The sequence below is a fragment of the Anser brachyrhynchus genome (assembly GCF_964034855.1).
Source record: "Anser brachyrhynchus genome assembly, chromosome: 10".
NCBI lineage: Eukaryota > Metazoa > Chordata > Aves > Anseriformes > Anatidae > Anser > Anser brachyrhynchus.
The window spans coordinates 2621982-2638491 of record NC_137705.1 but is presented as its reverse complement, the minus strand read 5'-3'; the positions used below and the strand labels follow the sequence as shown (position 1 = coordinate 2638491).

Sequence of the window (16510 nt, the reverse complement as noted above, 5' to 3'; positions counted from 1 at the left end):
CCTGTGAGCAGCAATAAACGCGAATCCAACCTGCACTAATGTTAATTGTCATTCAGTTTATATCGATGTGCAGTTTGTTAAACCATAAAGCAAGGCAGCAAGCACAGAGAGCAACTCTAGAGATAATTAAACATAATAAGGGTTTCACTTAATCCCTCAAAACCCAGGGGAGGCACAGTTAAGGCTGAGTACCCTGTTTGCACCGAAAGGCACGTTTTGCACAGTCATTTAAGAGCACTTCCCCGTACGATATTCCAGGACAGGGGGAAAGGTAGGTCCCACCTTCAGTTCTGCATACAATTTTTGCTTTTCTTTCTGCCTTTAAATCACTCTGCTCATTAAGCCCGAACCCTGAGTTTCGAAGCAGCTCGTGGCTCATTATTTGCGTCGCAGAGACAACTGGAGACCCCATCAGCGACCCTGGGGAAGGTCCCAGCGCAGGACGGCTGCTGGTGGAGCGGCGGTGAGGGGGCTGCAAGGGGCACGGGTGGGAGCTTGCGGGCTCAGCAAGCCCAAAACTCTCTCTTTTCTTGGACGAGGAGGGTCAGCGAGGGGATGAGAGGAGAGGGCGGACTGGGCAGATGGAGGGAGGCAGCTTGGGAAGAGTGAGCGCAATCACGGCGAAGCTGGCAGAGCTACCGGAGGCAGCTTCGGAGAAGCAGTGAGGTGCCCAGCACCGCACCGGGGGGACCCCCTGCTCCCCGGCTGCTGGCACCGGGACTGCATCGGGCAGCGCTCGGCCGGGGGGAGCCGCCCGGTGCCCGGCCGAGCCCCGGCGGCGGTGCTGCGGGGAGCGGGGCGGGAGAAGGGTTAAGGGCGGCCGCGCACCCGCCGCTCCTCCGCCCGCCCCCCGTGCACGGCGCAGGTTTGGGAGGTGGGGTTTGCGCCGAGCTGCCCGGCTCCCGGCCGCTGCCGCTCAATGCTGCGGCCGCGGGGCTGCTGCGGGAGCCGCGCACCTCGGGGCTCCGCGCACGGCGGGCAGGCGGCGACCACCGAGCCCGGCACAGCCCAGCACAGCCCAGCACAGCCCAGCATGCCCCCCGCCCCGGCCAGGTAAGCGCAGCTCTGCGCCGGGAGGAGGGAGGCAGGTTGGGGAGGTGGAAGTGAGATCAGGGATGAAGGAGAGAAGCGGCTGCGGGGTGCGATGCCGAGCGGCTCGGGCAGCGCCGCCGCCGGGGATGCTCCGCGGGGATGCGGGAGGAGAGCCGGGGTCGGGCGGAGCCGGCCCTGGGGGGGCTTGGGGGCGGCGGTGGGGAGCGTGGGGCTGGGGCCGGGGGGGTGTGCGCGGCTCTGCCGCCGGAGGGATGCTCCCTGGCAGGCTGGCAGAAATGCATGCATAACTTTTTGCTTGATGCAGCCAGCGTTCTCCTGCTCGAGTTTTCGCTTCTTTTGCTTTCTCCAGGCTGATGTTGCTTCCGTGTCGCGAGCAACATAATGCAGCATGTTGTTTTATTTATCCCAGACAGGAGTGACTTGCTCTCTAAACTACAAATTAAACGATGCTGCTTGCATAACAAGTGGAAATAGTTTGTATCTTACATACTAATTATCCATCACCTTTTAGACTAAGCAGGGGCTGGTTTCTGCGACGAGGGTTTAATAAAGCAGGCTGATGTCTTGCAGCAGCGCGTTCATTTCCTCTCGCTGGATTAATGTGGGCAAAGGATTAAGAGCCAGCATGTTGATTAGGCGCCCCGAGGTGCGGGGAAGACGGGGAACATTTGGCTGTGGAGAGGAGCCGGGTTTCGTCTTTGCTCTGGCGCATCCCCCTGTTTACGTGGCGCGGCTCGGGACCCTCGTCCTAGCAGGTCGATGGCTCCGCGGGGGCAGGGACCGCCGCGAGCCCCCGGCCGCCCGGTGCCGGAGCCTCCCCGTGCCCCCCGGCGGCCCCGAGCATCCCCGGCCGCCCCCCGCCGCGCTCCGGCCCCGCTCCGCCCGCAGCTGCGCCCCACGCGGCCGTGGGAAGCGGGGCCCCGCTGCTGCTCTCGGGGCCAGCCCGCTCCAGCCCCCTCCTGGAGCCCCTGCTGCTGCCTTCCCGGCCAGGACACTCATTTGGCTTCTTTGCTGGACCCGGCGAGCTCTTTTTTTTTACCCTGCGTTTGTAAGTCCCTGAAAACTGCTTAAATGGCTCTTGAATAATCCTTCAAAGTCACCTCCCCCCCTTTAATCTAATACCAAAAGGACTTACTTTACACAGCTAATCCCTCTTTTACTCGCTGTACAGCCTCATTTAGGGGTGTGCACACTGCTAATTTTCCCAGAGCAGCCTGCTTTAGACAATGGCTTCTGCTGGGTGCAGCAACCTCTTCCTCGCCGTGCTCACTTCTGGGCTGAGCTAAATACGTCTGCCAGGGTTTTGCTTGATTTCGGGAGGTTTTTCATCAGCTCCCACCAAGTGAACTATCCTCTGGCAGGAAGCCACACCAAAAGCTTTGTGTGTCATTGTAAATAGCACCCATCCCGGGGCTCCCCGGGGGGCTCCTGCCCCGCGTGTTAGCCAGCCTGGAGGCGTACAGCGCGGTGTGCCTGCTGAGAGCTGGAGTCGAATGATCCTGCCAAAACTCGGGTGACTTGGGAATTTCCCCGTGTGTACCTGCTGCAGTGGAGCTGAGCTTTCTTCTAGTTCATCCACTGCTCCCGGAATTTTAAGCTTGTTCTGATCTACCTGCAGACGAGCTGTATGCACTGGATGCGAAGGACAGCAGAAGAGAAGCTTACCTTGCTTTACCTCACTTCTCCATTAGCATCCAAACACTAAGTAGGATGAAACGCTATTTCTTCCTAACCTGAACTGTACATGGCCGGTGCCCTGGTGCGTTATCCGTGATGTCTGGAGCCCCACAGCCCCTTGTCCGAGGTCCCCGTGGGTTGAGACGAGGGGCAGTGTGCCTTTGGTGTGCCCTGGGCAGCGGGAGGTGGCGGGTGCTGGCACATCCCCGTCCTGGACCATAGGGATCCCTTTGGCAGCGCTGTGGCACAAGCCCTCTTGGATGGTCTGTGGACCTTCCTGTGGTGGCCGTAGGTGCATTTTGAGTGTTAATCCCTCCACTGTGTGTTTCCCCGAGTACCGATTTCCAGCACCAGCTGTGGAGTGTTTGTTCCAGAGGCAAAGGCAGTGGCACTGCAAGACAGCCAGGGGCTGGTGAGAGAACCCCCCTTGGCTCCCAAATCCCACCTCCTGCTGTACAGAGAAGTATTTCTCCTTGATATCCACATCTGATCCTCAGCCTTTACAGTTTGTGGGATTAACATTGCCTTGATTTAAAATACGTGTCTGTGATAACCTGTTGGGGACACCTATGAAAACAGGTGTCGTTGTCAAGCTCCTGTAGAATTTTGCCAAAGATGCAAAACTTTAGGATATTTTTTTTGTGTTCTGGCACCAAGTAATTTATTTCCCTTGAATCGGGGAGTTGGCTTTGTCTGACAGTTCTGCTTAGTTGGCTTGATTTAAAAACAAACAAACAAAACCCACACCAGAGGTAGAGATGAGGCAGAGCCAGAGGGACGCCAGTCCCAGGATAGCCAGAGCAGAGCTTTTTCACTGTCTCTCGTGGTCTCCGAAAGCGGACCCTTCTGGGAGCGGCGCTGCCCCCAGAGGGCTCCGCACAGGTGGGGTCGGGGCAGCTCCCCCCAGCCTCCCCAAATCCTCCCCCCGACCACAGCCCCCAGCCCGGGCACCGCAGGAGAGGCTGCTCCTGCGTGCGGGTCCTCTGCTGCGTTTGAAAGTTCATAAATCATCACAGCTCTATTTTTAGCCAGGCTAGATTAGAGCAAGTCTGGGTTTTCTTCCCACACCTCCGTCCGTGGCCTAAAATGACCCAGTAATGTCCCTGTAAAAGCTGTTTTCGCGCTGCCTTTGATTTTGCTTGTGACCCGTCGCTCAGACCTGTTCTTACACAGAGGACGGGCTTATTTCGAGCAGGGCTTGGTGCAACAGGTGGGAGTTTTCCTTCAAATGCAGAAATTGTGAGTCTGCTGCTTGCTGCATGAGTGATGCGCAGCCCCTGACAGGAAGGTAATCACAAACCCAGGGAAGTAACATGAATCACACGAAATCCACAAATGTCAACTCCGGAGCTCTAATCCAGGCGTGCTGCCAAGATTTAAACTTGCACACATCTTTACTGTTATCTGCTACAGTGGTTAATCAAATATAAATATGAATATCATGACAGTAGTGATTCATTCTTTTTATTATTAGCAAAGCAAATATATGATGATGCCATCCACCCAATTTAATGTTTCATGAGAATACACTATTCCCTGTCCCCTACAATCATCCACCCAAAATGCTGATATTAAAATAAAAACTCTTGTGTCAAATCTGCTTACAGTCTTAGCATAAACAAGGTTCGTGTTTCATTATGAGCTAAGACTAATATTTTCTGCACCAAACAGTGTTTCTAGTACTGTATGTGTTGTACTTGGGAAATAACTTCATTCTTTGCTTTTCCCTAGATACAAGCAGTCACTTTTTATCTTAATCTGTAGGATAAAAATCTGTTTCAGCATGACAGCAAGGAAAAGAAAGAGTTTTCTTTCTTTGAATTGCTGAGTTAAATCACTGAAAGTCAGACCTCCAGGACCAAGAGGGTCAAAGCATTTTAAAAACAATTAATCTAGTGTTGTAATCCATATTCATGATTCATATTTAGGAAGTTAAAGCATAAGGAGCAAATTTCGACTCTGCAATGTGATTTTTTTTCCCCCTGTGATATCTAATCACAGCATAGCTGTATCAGCATGTGGACTTCAGTAAGGTAAGTGACACGCTTACCACTTAAAAAAAATGTGATGGGGACTCAAGGAAATAATCTACTACTATTATGTTTTTTATATTGACTTTACAAGGATTTATTTAAAACTGTGTTAAACAACTATCAGTTTCAAAAATGTGCTTCTACAACACTTATTTCTTCTGTTAATCCTTCCATAAGCTCCCAGTTGATCAGCAGCTGATGCTCTGTTACTTGAAAGTTGGCTGGAGATGTCTCAGATATGGCCAAACATCTTTATTAATGAATAAATGTTTTGATATTTCCAGCACCAAGCTCTCCTAAAATGCATTGTGGGACTTTTGAAAATTTAACATTCCTGAGGAATGACTTCATATTTATTTGGGGAAAAAAAGGCAGTTGAGCAGAATCAGATCTCCATCAGGGCTACTATAGCGGTACGGCGAGGGGTTTGAGCATCGACGTGCAAACAGAACACGAATAAATTTTACCACTATGGTAAAATACCATCTTTTCTCCTTGCTTTTTCCAGAGGCTTTGAGCCAGGCTTCAGTGGGACTCATTGGACACACTTGTTATTAGCCATCTCATCTGGGCTTTTCCCACTCTTCTTTGCAGAGTAGCATGTGGCTGAAAGACCAACTGTTAGGCTTGGCTTTTTCCATTTTTTTTTTAAGTCAGTAAGCCAATGTGCTGTGGTGTTCCTTCTCCCTTCACAAACCTTGCTCACCAGTAGCACGGCCCAAATTTGTGCCCTTCACACCTCCGCCAGTGTCCCTGACTAACGTGCTGGGGGTGGCAGGGGGCTGCACCCAGCAAAGGGACATTGCTGCCGAGCTGCTGGGACCTGCTTCCCTACAGGGTCATGTACAGGACCAGTCTTGGACGAAAGATGTTATTGCAGTGGGCATTTGTAGCTGGTCAGGAGGCAAGTGAGTCCTGAGATGACCTGCTTCAAACTCCAGATTGGTTTTCTCCTCTCTAAACCATATCTGTGTAAGAACTTTGCAGGCCTCACACAAAATTTGTGTTTGCAATTTATTTACATAAATGTTTAGCCAATGAAGAGATGCAGTATTTAAACCCAATCTACATAAGGTTCAGCGGGTCATCTTAGTCAATTAGACTAAGAAAGGGAATAAGTACCATACTTTGTGTTTGTAATGGAAAAACCTGTATTATGAATGGTAATTTAATTTTTGAGTACTGAATAACAATAACCTATCAGTATGTTTTTAACAAAACAGTAAGTGCATGGTTTATTAAACTCGTATGCAGATAAGAGGGTATTATTTGGGAAGGCTCACAAACAACATCATACTCAAACAATTAAACACATTTCCATCTCTATGCTTCCAGTAATAGGAATGCGAAAACCCAACTAGCCATCTGTGAAAGTCAACAGGGTATTTAGTGACTGCTGCTTTCCCTGCTCATGGCTGTATGTTAATGGTTCTGATCTCCCATTTGCACTTATTTTTGGTGATAGCTGTAAAACCCTGAGCAGAGATCTTTTCCTAGTTTGATCCATAAACATGCTTTGGGCCATTTCCCCCTTTCTGGGCTTTGCTAATTAGTAGTCAGTAGAAAAACTGGATTCTGCTCCCAACCCTGAGCCAGGTTCTGTTACCTTAGCTGTTCTAGGTTTGTACCAGGTTTATGTCAATAACCTTTTACAGTCCAGTTTTGTACATTGGTGAAGAACACGTATTGGTGGGTCAATGGCAAAATAACCATTCCCTATGGCTTACTGCCATAAAGCTGAGCTGCTGTCAGGGAGGCTTTACACCGCCTGTTGACATCTGGGTTTCTGATACCATCAAGTGTGAATTACTTGCTGATGTGCTGCATCTTCTGCTCCTGGATCTTGGGTGGGACTACCACATTTTATAGAGCATACGTGTGGGGAACCTGTAGCTGGTGGGCTACAAACAATGCGTAAATTCATTTCATGTGGTTCCTTTTCCATATTATTATTTGAATAACTGTACTTTGTGTTACTGGTGTGACCCACGAGATGTGTTTGAGAAGCATGTTCAGTGCTAAGCAGATGAGGGTGCTTCACCTCCTTACAGAGTACCGAATAGCTTTCATCAAATAATATTTTTTTATCACTACTACCCTGCTCTTGTGAAATGGAGGCAAAAGCTCTGTGTCCTCGTCATGAATGAATGAATGAATCTTCTTGGTCTTTGTCTCCCAGTCTTTTGAAAAAAGCTTCTGAACAGCACTCAACTCCAAGCTCTAAAAAGAGTTACTTAGCATAAGAGCAGAACATTTGCCTAAGAGGGTTTTAGTCCAAGAATGACTTTTCATATTTAATTGATCTGTATTGTTCAATTAGGGAGATGTATAATGCCCTCTGTTGTGCATGTATAGCTCGAAGGAGAAATGAATGAAGTATGAAGTACAGCAGAAGAGTAATTTCAGACAGAATCAGCTCTTAGCAGTGTACAACACTGGATTTCAGTTCAGGCCTTGATATGCATGAGTAAATATGAATTGTGTAAATACATCAGATTGGTGATTTCTCCATGCAATTTATTTGGGGTTAGATTTGTTCTCATTCTAGCCACATTTCAGTAACTTTTTTTTTTTTTTTCCACGTCTTAAACGTTTTCTGCTCAGAATAAATGGCCTATTGTATTTCACTGCATTTCACTTCACAAACAGCTCGCTGGGGCTTTCCTCCCCCCGGCCCCCCGCAGGACTGTGCCGCTGAGCGTGGCGCGGCGCTGCCCACCCTGGGCTGAGCCCGATCCCGCGGGGGCAGCACTCAGCCCCCAGCCTCGTCGCCCTCACGCTCTCGCAGGTTTGGGGGGGGGGATTTGGGGGGATTTAAGGGTGCTGCTGCCCCTCCCAGCTGCTGCAGGAGCCTGCGGCCCCCAGCACACAATTTCCCTGGTGTAATTTTCTCAGGATTCATAATTCTGCAGAATGCATACACGAGCGCATCGTTTTTCTTCTCGACTTGTTTCCTCCATCGGTGCCGTGATTCTTTATTAACCCACAGAGCCATTCTGCCCCGCAGTTTAGTACTTGCTGCTATCTGTCTTCACTCACACAGCCCGATGCAGCAGGTCCTCTCACCCAGCACTGCCCTCCCTGCTCCTCCCCAGCTCCTTTGATTTCCACCCAAGATGACTGAGACCTCACGAGGCTTCCTCTGCTGGAGCCAGTGCAGTCAGACGTACTGTAAGAAAGCGCCGATGATTCACGAGGGATGATTTTAGACTTGGCAGAAATCAGTGACCATGGGTGCTGAGTGCCCAGCTGGTATGGAGCGGCTGTCCCGGGAGGTGCACGGCGTCAGGGAGCTTTGTCAGTGTGCAGCTTTCCCCTGATGATTTGTAAGAAGGCTTTCTGGGGAAGTGCTCGTGTCTTAAGGATGCTCAGCATTAGTCTGGGCTTCCAGAAATCCACGTGGAAATCCACACTGCTTTGCCAGCTCTGCTTTCTCTGGGCATCTGTCGGTGGCAGGGTAAGGTGTGCGGGCAGGAGGGACAGGCACTGAGCATCCTTCCCTCTGACCTCTGCCTCCACAGCTCCCTCAGGTTCTTCCCCGCTAACCCTTCCATATGCACCCTGTCATGCTCTTTTCATCCACAAGGTGACTTTCTGCTCCCAGCTCCTTCATTTGGGAGTGGTGGAAGATGCTTTAGGAAGCTACCCCTCTCTCCATGGAGTGACGTGCAGTGCTGAACTAAAGCACTGCTGTCCCCCCTCTTGCATGCACGGAGCTGTGTGAGCAGGGCCGTGGTCATACACGCTGTTCTGTGTTTCTGCTTCAATTGCCACCTGGTTTTCGTGTTTTTTTGCCAGCACTTCCCACCATAAATATTAAAGGAACATATCACACATTTTCTTCATTTTACTAGGGAGGCAGAGATGGAAAAAGCAAATACGGTGCAATGCTAAGCACAAGGTTGGGTCCCTCCTGCAGAGCCACAGTCACGTGCTGGTTGGAGTGCGAGAATTGCTCAGGTGAATTCAGTGTTTGATGGATCTCTTGTAATTGCAGATGGAGGGAAAAACAGTAGTCAAATACATCTGAGAATGACGAGTGCAAAACAAGGATTGACTCGATATTTTCTCAAGTCAAGTGGAAAAAAGAAAGCCCAGTACGAGAAAGCTGAAAAGGTCAAACTAATTTGTACTTGGGTGATAATGGCTAATGCCACGACTGTTTATGAAGCTTGCAAAATCTTCCCAGTGTTAAGCACCGTGATGTATCTGTTGGTGATTTTTGAGAAATTAAAAATGAAGCATCACTCGTTCCACCCTCTGTATGCCTTAATCTGTTTTGGTTTAGGATTCCCTGGAAAAGTTACATGTTCTTTACAAATTAGTTGAGATTAAATTTATTTAGTTCTCTTGGCTTTGGTGTGCCGTGGCTGAAGGGAGATCTTTTTTAAACACGGAAGATTAATAGTTAGCTTGATGAGAATACGGCTGAAAACCTGCCCGTGTCTTGCTGCTTAGGCATTCCGGCTGGGTTCTGTTTGTTTATTTTGCTGCAGTCTTCTCTGTTTATTTACTAGGGAAAGTGGAAATTTTATATGCATGTACAGCTCCTGCTATTAAAATAGGAATAAGTGGTGAGCTCCTAATTCCCCACACTGCCTTCTGCTGCCTCAGTTATTTATGCAGATTTGCAGCTTCTTTGAGTGGCTACTGGAAACTGTGTGAATTTTCCTGGGATTCTGCTTTCTTTCCTGGGAGCAGCAGTGCTACCAAGCTGCTTCGTTTTCTAGGAGACAACATGGGACTGTACCGGGAGTCTCTCCTGCCCCGTGTACAGCACAAAGTGTCGGCTCCAGAGGAATTCATTTGCCAGGCTTATCACCGAGACATTTAATATCTGGAATGATTTAGTATATCAAATCCTGGAGTTTGGGGCTGAATGTAGCTGCATTCGTCATTGTTGCAGAACCTTGACAGTGAACAAAAGGTGCTGCAGGGAACCATAACTCATGCAGCAAATTAATGGGTTCCTGGCTTTGCTTGCTCAGCTAAATGGAAGCTGGAAATGGTGTGGTCTCACCGGCTGAAGGTTTTCTGCAACAAGTGTGTGGGTTAGGGGGTTGTGTGTCCTTCATCCGTGGGACAGATACTGGAAGTGTTGCCCTCCTGCCAACAGGCTGGGACTGGCGCTTCTTGGTTTTGAAGTACTTCTCTAGGAAGGATTTTAAAGGGAAAAACAAAACAAAACAAAAAACCAAACTTGTTAGCAGTTATGGGAGCATGATGCATTTGTTTTAACAGAAATGTTTTTTTCAGTATCATCCACAGGCAAAAGAGAACTTGAAGCCACAAGACCCGCATGCCAGTAATACTTACAATATTATTAGATAGCATCACTGGGCGTTTTGCCACTGAGAAGGGGTATGTAGTGTGAGGAGATACTTGATCACCTTCAGATGAAGGGTTCTCTGAGTCTGGGCTACTGCAAGTGAGGTTTGTCCATGTCTGAATTTACGCAGGCTATTTTAAAGCGTAAATCTTTCTCCTGATCCTCAGTAGCAGTCACATCTTAGAGGTATTGGCACTTACCTGGCCATAGGGGTCTGCAGCTCCACGTCTTCCTGGCCCTGATTTTTGAGCTTACCTCTTTTTCTAATTCTGACACCCTTAAGAAGAGATGAATCCAATTCCAGCAAAGGTTTTTTTTTTTGGTTGGTTTCAATCCTGTTTCTTTCCTTTGAAGAGCAGCTTTCAAGGTCAGTATTTTTCAAGAGCGTAAGGATAAAGTCCAACCATACCGCATGATCGCTTTTCTACTTCAATCTCCTGGACCACTGAAGTTAGAACCTGTATAGGCGAAGCCTGCCTCTAAGAGCCCAGGAATACCTTCTCTCAGTTTGTTCAGTCCCGTGTAAGTGAGAGCTGGCAGCCTTTGGCCAATCTCAGCGTGTATGAACAGAGTCCTTACAGTAGATTAAGTGATACATCACAGCTCCTGGGCAAACATTACACGAAGGAACCCAATCTGCAGCAGCCAGCATAAATGGAGAGCAGTGCAATGTTTGTATTGCTGTTTATTTAATTACTTCAGATTTGTTTCTCTGTAAACACTTGCCTGACCAGCCATGCCTCTGAGTTTCCTCCTGAGCAGTCTGTGCTCAGAAGGAGATCAGAAGGTACTTGGAGAAACCAGACATCTGCAGGCTCTGTTGCCTCTTTGCTTTGGGAGAGGAAAGCCATGGGAATTAGAGAGAAGGTGGAAAAAGGGGGCATAGCATAGGGCATAGCAGGAAAACTTCACAAGGCCAGGAAAAAAATCTTCCTTTTGATTCTTCTTCTATCCTCTACTTTCGTTCGTGTCACGTCCTGTTGTGGTGGCTCCTTTCACATGACGGCTCCACTCACATGGTCATGCAATGTCACTCATGCAGTTAGTGGTAGCTAACATCCCTTAGAAAACTGAGTTATGGGTGCTCCTCTGGCAGCACAATTCAGGGAAGACTCCTTGCTTCGCAAGAGGAAGGGCTGACAGCAGTTAGCTGGACCAGCCCGCCGGGATCTTCTGCCATCCTCTGGGAGCTTCCTCCTTGCTGCCAGGGGGAAGTGGTTGCCTCTTCTGCCTGAAGAAGGCAGCGAGCACACGTTTCCACATAGCGCATCTGTTCGTGTCACTGTATGAATAGTCTTGGAGAGGCCATGTGGTTCACTGGGCTGGGGACACCAAGCCCCTTGCCTACCCCTGCAAGGACACTGAGCACCAAACCTCAGTGCTCCCCAGCTGGGCGTTCCACCAGACAGCCCGTGCCCAACGCGATGTATTGTGTATTTTCGCTGAAATATTTTTTGCACCGTGAAAAAACTCCAAGAGGAAAATCCTTCAAATCACATTTTAAAAGCATTTAATGTGGCACTGGAGCATTCTGCAAATTAAAGCCAGCCCTGGGACCAAACCCTCAGCTATTAGGCTGCTGTTTTTTTCTCCTTTGCTTTCTGATGTCAGGAAGTTCTGAGATTTGTGGTGTAAGTGCACAGCTCTGTGAGCCAGCTAATGCTTGCAGTCATTTTTGGCATATTCAGAGACAGCAAGGCTACTTCTGATAGCCTGCTTGCTATCAGCACCCACTGTATCGCAAAACCATTTTATTATGATGATTATTATTGTATTTTAGAACCATTACCTAAAATATGGAATCAGTGCCCCTAGAAAAGTGGATTATCCTTTCCTGGGTAGCTAATTTTATTTCACTCAAGAAAATTTGATTCATATTTCTGAAACATTGCCACTAAACAGCTTTCTAAGCAGAGTTGCAGTGCAAGACCAAATTAGATTCGTGTAGGGAGAAGGGAAATATTGTTGTTGCAAGTGTCCAAAGGGGTTGAAATGAAAATAATCTTATAGATCAAACTTAAATTGAGTTCAGATATTACAGAGATAACACAGTTCTGTACCTAGAAAATCCATCTGTCAAAAATAAAGTTCAGGGTCACATTTTAAAATGGCACTTCTGGTCCTGGATCCTTTAGCTTCTCTCTCAGGCAGACCCGAGATGGCAGCCCCATACATTGCAGGGGCACAGAGCTTGCGAAGCAGTTAAAGCTGCAGGAGTCTGTTAAAAAAATAAAGAAGCAAATAAAAAGTTAGGGACGATGTGGTAGGGAGCCTCTGGGTGAGGATTAAAGGGATGTAAAGCAGATGTTGTCATGGATGTCTGCTAAGGACAAATCCAATAATGGGCTGTGTGGGAATGGCACAAAGCTGTGCCAGGGGAGGCCCAAGCTAGATACTAGGAAACATTTCTTAACCATGAGGGTAGTCAAAGAATGGGACAGGCTTCCTAGCGATGTGGTTGATGCCCCATGCCTGTCAGTGTTCAAGAGGCATTTGGATAATGTCCTTAATAAAATGCTTTAATTTTTGGTTATCCTTGAAGTGGACAGGGGGTTGGACTTGATGATCTTTGCAGATCCTTTCCAACTGAACTATGGTGTGAGTCTGCGAAAACACCTTGTGAAGTTCTGCAGGGTGAAGTGGGAGTAATTTGTATCAAACTGAGGAACTTACTTGACCTTTATTACCAGAGACTCTGAATAGGCCTAAAATTTCAGGTCTTTAATTATCCATGTGGCAGTCTCGTGGGCTGCCAGTGTGCTGGTTTATTAGAGGTGAAGAACGGAGACACGCATTTGGAGATGGTCAGAGACACAGAGATATTTAGGCACTTCAGTTTCTGAGAAGGTCTATCCGAACTCATTGAATTTGGGGCTACAGGGCTATTCAAAACAATACATTTATGGTAGAGGAGAAATTTTCACACTGAGTTCTTGTCCCCCATGGCATGCATCATAAGTCAGTCTCATGCTTAAAACAGACTTAGTTTTTTTTTGCACCTGTATTTTAGCTGTGGATCAGTCCTTCCCTAGCCTTGTTGATTTCTGGGCATTGAAATAGTCAGGGTAAAAGGTCTCTCTGAATACTTGCTCTAAAACAAAAAGTACCTAGAATTGACAATGTGTTTTTGAAAATGTAACCAAGTACAAGTATGATTTAACTAGCTAAAACATTTTGAGTAGACATAAGCATTCATATAGGAGAACCTGATAATACCTATACTAATGTAATGCTGTCCATTACCATTGTATAAAATGTAAAATATTGTATAATATTTGAATCCAACTGCAGAGAATCCTTTATAACTATACTGACAATATCTAATTTTAGTAGCTATTTAAGTTCTGTAGAACAGATGAATGCATTTCTCCTTTGCGATTCACTTCGAAGATGGTATGTATCATCCGCACTTCTATTTTTATATATGTATTATGTTTTTATACATATTATCTATATAACTCCTTTTCCTGAACTCATAGACCAGTATCCTGAATCCCTGCTGAAAAGGCCCGGGGGCTGCCTGTGGCCGTGTGCCGGTGCCGCAGCTCAGCCGCCCTGGGGTGCAGCCCATGGGCCCCCCTCCCCTGGCACTCGTTAGCCCACCTCCGCACCCCGAGCCCAGCTCTGGCCCCCATGGTCACTGGTGGACGTGGCTGAGCTCGGGGGCACCGCCAGGGTGGCTGGAACCATGCCCTGAGCAGCCCGGTGTGAATTCAGCCTCACTGGCTCCCATCACCCTTCCCGCACGGCGAGAACGACTGTGTGCTTTTGGCCAAAAATGCCGATTTGTGCATGTTCTTTTCCAGACACTTCGCGGGCTGAGCCTCTGGCTGGAAGGCTCTGGCTTTGAGACTGCAGTGAAATTAAGCGTGTACCTAAGCCCTGTCAGGATCAGGACCAAACACTTTAAATAATTGATGGACTGCTTCATTTCTTTAGCCTTTCTAAAGTAAACTGAGTTTCAGATGAACATGAGCTGACTTAGATGTTTGGTTGGGAAGAAAAAAAAGCCCCCTGAATTGCACTGATTTCCCACAGGATTAACTTGGGAGCAGGAAAAATAACTTCTTCAGCTTCATCCTTCTTCTTTCCCTCATGCTAACCAAGCATCTTTTTTTTTTTTCTTTCCCTAAAGTCCTTTTCTAGGATTAAAAAAAAAAAAAAAAAAAAAAGGCACTTTTAAATTAAACGTAACATCTGAAAATAGGAAGGAGAAAGTTGGGATAAGTATTTATGAACCAAGTTGGCCATCTATTCCAAGGATATTGTGGTTTTGCAAAGTATATTTCTGTATAATTTTTGTAAATTTTTATAAATTAATAACACAACTAGAATAGATGTGTTTCCCATCACACCTGGCAGCGTGAGACAGATTGCAAAAGCAAAAGAATTCAAAGTTACTGACCCAAATATTATGTCGGCTGAAAAGAAAAGGAGAATGGAGGACAATAAACGTAAATAGCAGAAGGAGAAGCAGATAATGAGCATGTATGTTTTGACTGCTAAATGCTGCTGTGGTCTTGTAGGCTAGTTTGTAGGAAGGATGTCGTTTGTACAGGCAGGATGTGAAAGAAAGTGGAATTAGTTTGTTGAAAAACAAACAGGAAATGTGTGTCCATTTTGGATGGCTCCTCATATTCCACTCTCTGCAAATGGCTAAATATATTAGCTGAAAATAGAAGCATGGCAGAAAGAGCAGTTACGCTGGGCTTCGGGGAGAGGAAGTTGCACTAAGAAAAAGATGTGTACTAGTCCACAGAAGTGTTACTTCTTGTAAACTTCCCTCTGAGCAATTTCTATCTCCAGTGGAAAATATCAGTGAAGTAGGACACCTCTGAGAATTAATTTATAACACCATTTATATTTGCTAATGATAAAACCTACCAAATTATTAAAAATTCTAAAACCTGCATGGATAGAGTGGCTCGTAGCAGAACATAAGCTTTGATCCAAAATGTTTTTTCCCTCTCTTCTTTTAATCCTTTTACTCTTTGAGTCACATTATGTGTTGAAACACTTTTTTTGTCCTTTTCTGAATGTGAACATGTTTAGAACTCATAAAATTGCCTTTGAGGTGACCTTCACGGCTTTAGGAAGTGAATAAAGTGGTAGAGTGTTGGTAATATGAGTGGGCTGGGCTCCTGATCTGGGAGAGCATTTCAGATGTGATAGCACCTTGACTCAGACACCCGTTATCACTGGTCACGGTTAAGTTTCATGAAGTCTGAAATACCTTCCTCGTGTTAGCGACACTCCTGGCAAATATAAAAGCACTGCAAAGGTTTTTTTAAAGACCAATATTTACTGCTGAAAGGGCATCCTGCCGCCGCCAACCCATTCATTATCCTCTTCACGAAGGAAAAGGCGATTCAGCCTTCTGCTGCCAAGGTTCCTCCGTCCCTTCATCTCCTCCGCCTGTGTCACTCGCTCCCTTTGCTTCTGAACCTTACCATTTGGTATTCCAGATGTTGGGTTTGATCCATCCATCACCTGTCAGTAGCTTGTCAGAGCCCCTGGACACGTCCACATGTATTTTGTGTACAGCTCCTGCCAGAGCAGAGGGATGTTGTGCAGGGAGGCTGGGCACACCACGAAGTCGATCCAATTTGGCTTTATTTCAGCTCATCTTCAGGTTAGCCCTTTTCAATACTTTCCCCCGAAACAGAACCTGAGGACTTGTAATGGATAATTCCTGATTTGTGAGGAGTTTGAGGGTTTACTTGTATGGAAAACAAGGCATGGTTTACTACAAATGCACCTATTTAGATTCTGTCATCTGCTACAAAAATAAAAAGGAGGGTAAAACTTTGCCTATTGTGTTTCTTCAGCTGAACTTGATACTAGTGCTTAGAGAGAGGTTTCCATGGTGAAAGTAGAAAAAATCAAATTTGAAAACTGCTTTCTTTTGTGTATTTGCTGCTATTGTTTTTAATGGTCACTGTTCTGCATGTTTAACAGTCATTATCCACACCTTCTAGCTTGTGAATACATTTACATATTTTAAATCAACATTAGCAGAGAAAAAATCTGTGATTTGCCCAAGGCTGCTTATGATTTTTTTATTTTTTAATGCTGAAATGCTCAGAATATCCTCCAGTGGGATCTGTCAGAAGGGTCTCTTCTGGCACACAGCTTTGCTTACTTGGTAACTTTGTGCATTGATTCCTTATATCACCTGCTTTTTTGCTTAGGTGATATTTCATTTCTGTTCCCTTTTCTATTACAAAAGTACAAAGCAAAAACCTAGTTGCAGTTACTTGCTTTATTCTTTCTTTTTTTTTTTTATACGTTGGTGCCTCATGTGGTGTATTCCTTGCCTGTTTACCAAGCACTTTTTTGCTATTTCTTTTCTTGAACAGAAAGAGTCTGGCTTGGAAGCGGCAAACTTTCCACACGTTATGCTGAGCCCCACCTGTAG

The 16510-nt window shown here is 46.6% G+C and overlaps 1 protein-coding gene across 3 annotated transcripts in view; it reads left to right on the top strand.

Annotated features, from left to right (window-relative positions):
• Positions 1 to 859: 859 nt before the first annotated feature.
• Positions 860 to 16510, top strand: part of LOC308200329 (contactin-4) — a 300384-nt gene continuing 284733 nt past the window's right edge. For all 3 annotated transcript variants that reach the window (XM_080605918.1, XM_080605910.1, XM_080605912.1), the window contains exon 1: positions 860 to 1053. The gene's annotated coding sequence lies outside the window, so the exon portion shown is untranslated. The remainder of the gene's footprint in view (positions 1054 to 16510) is intronic.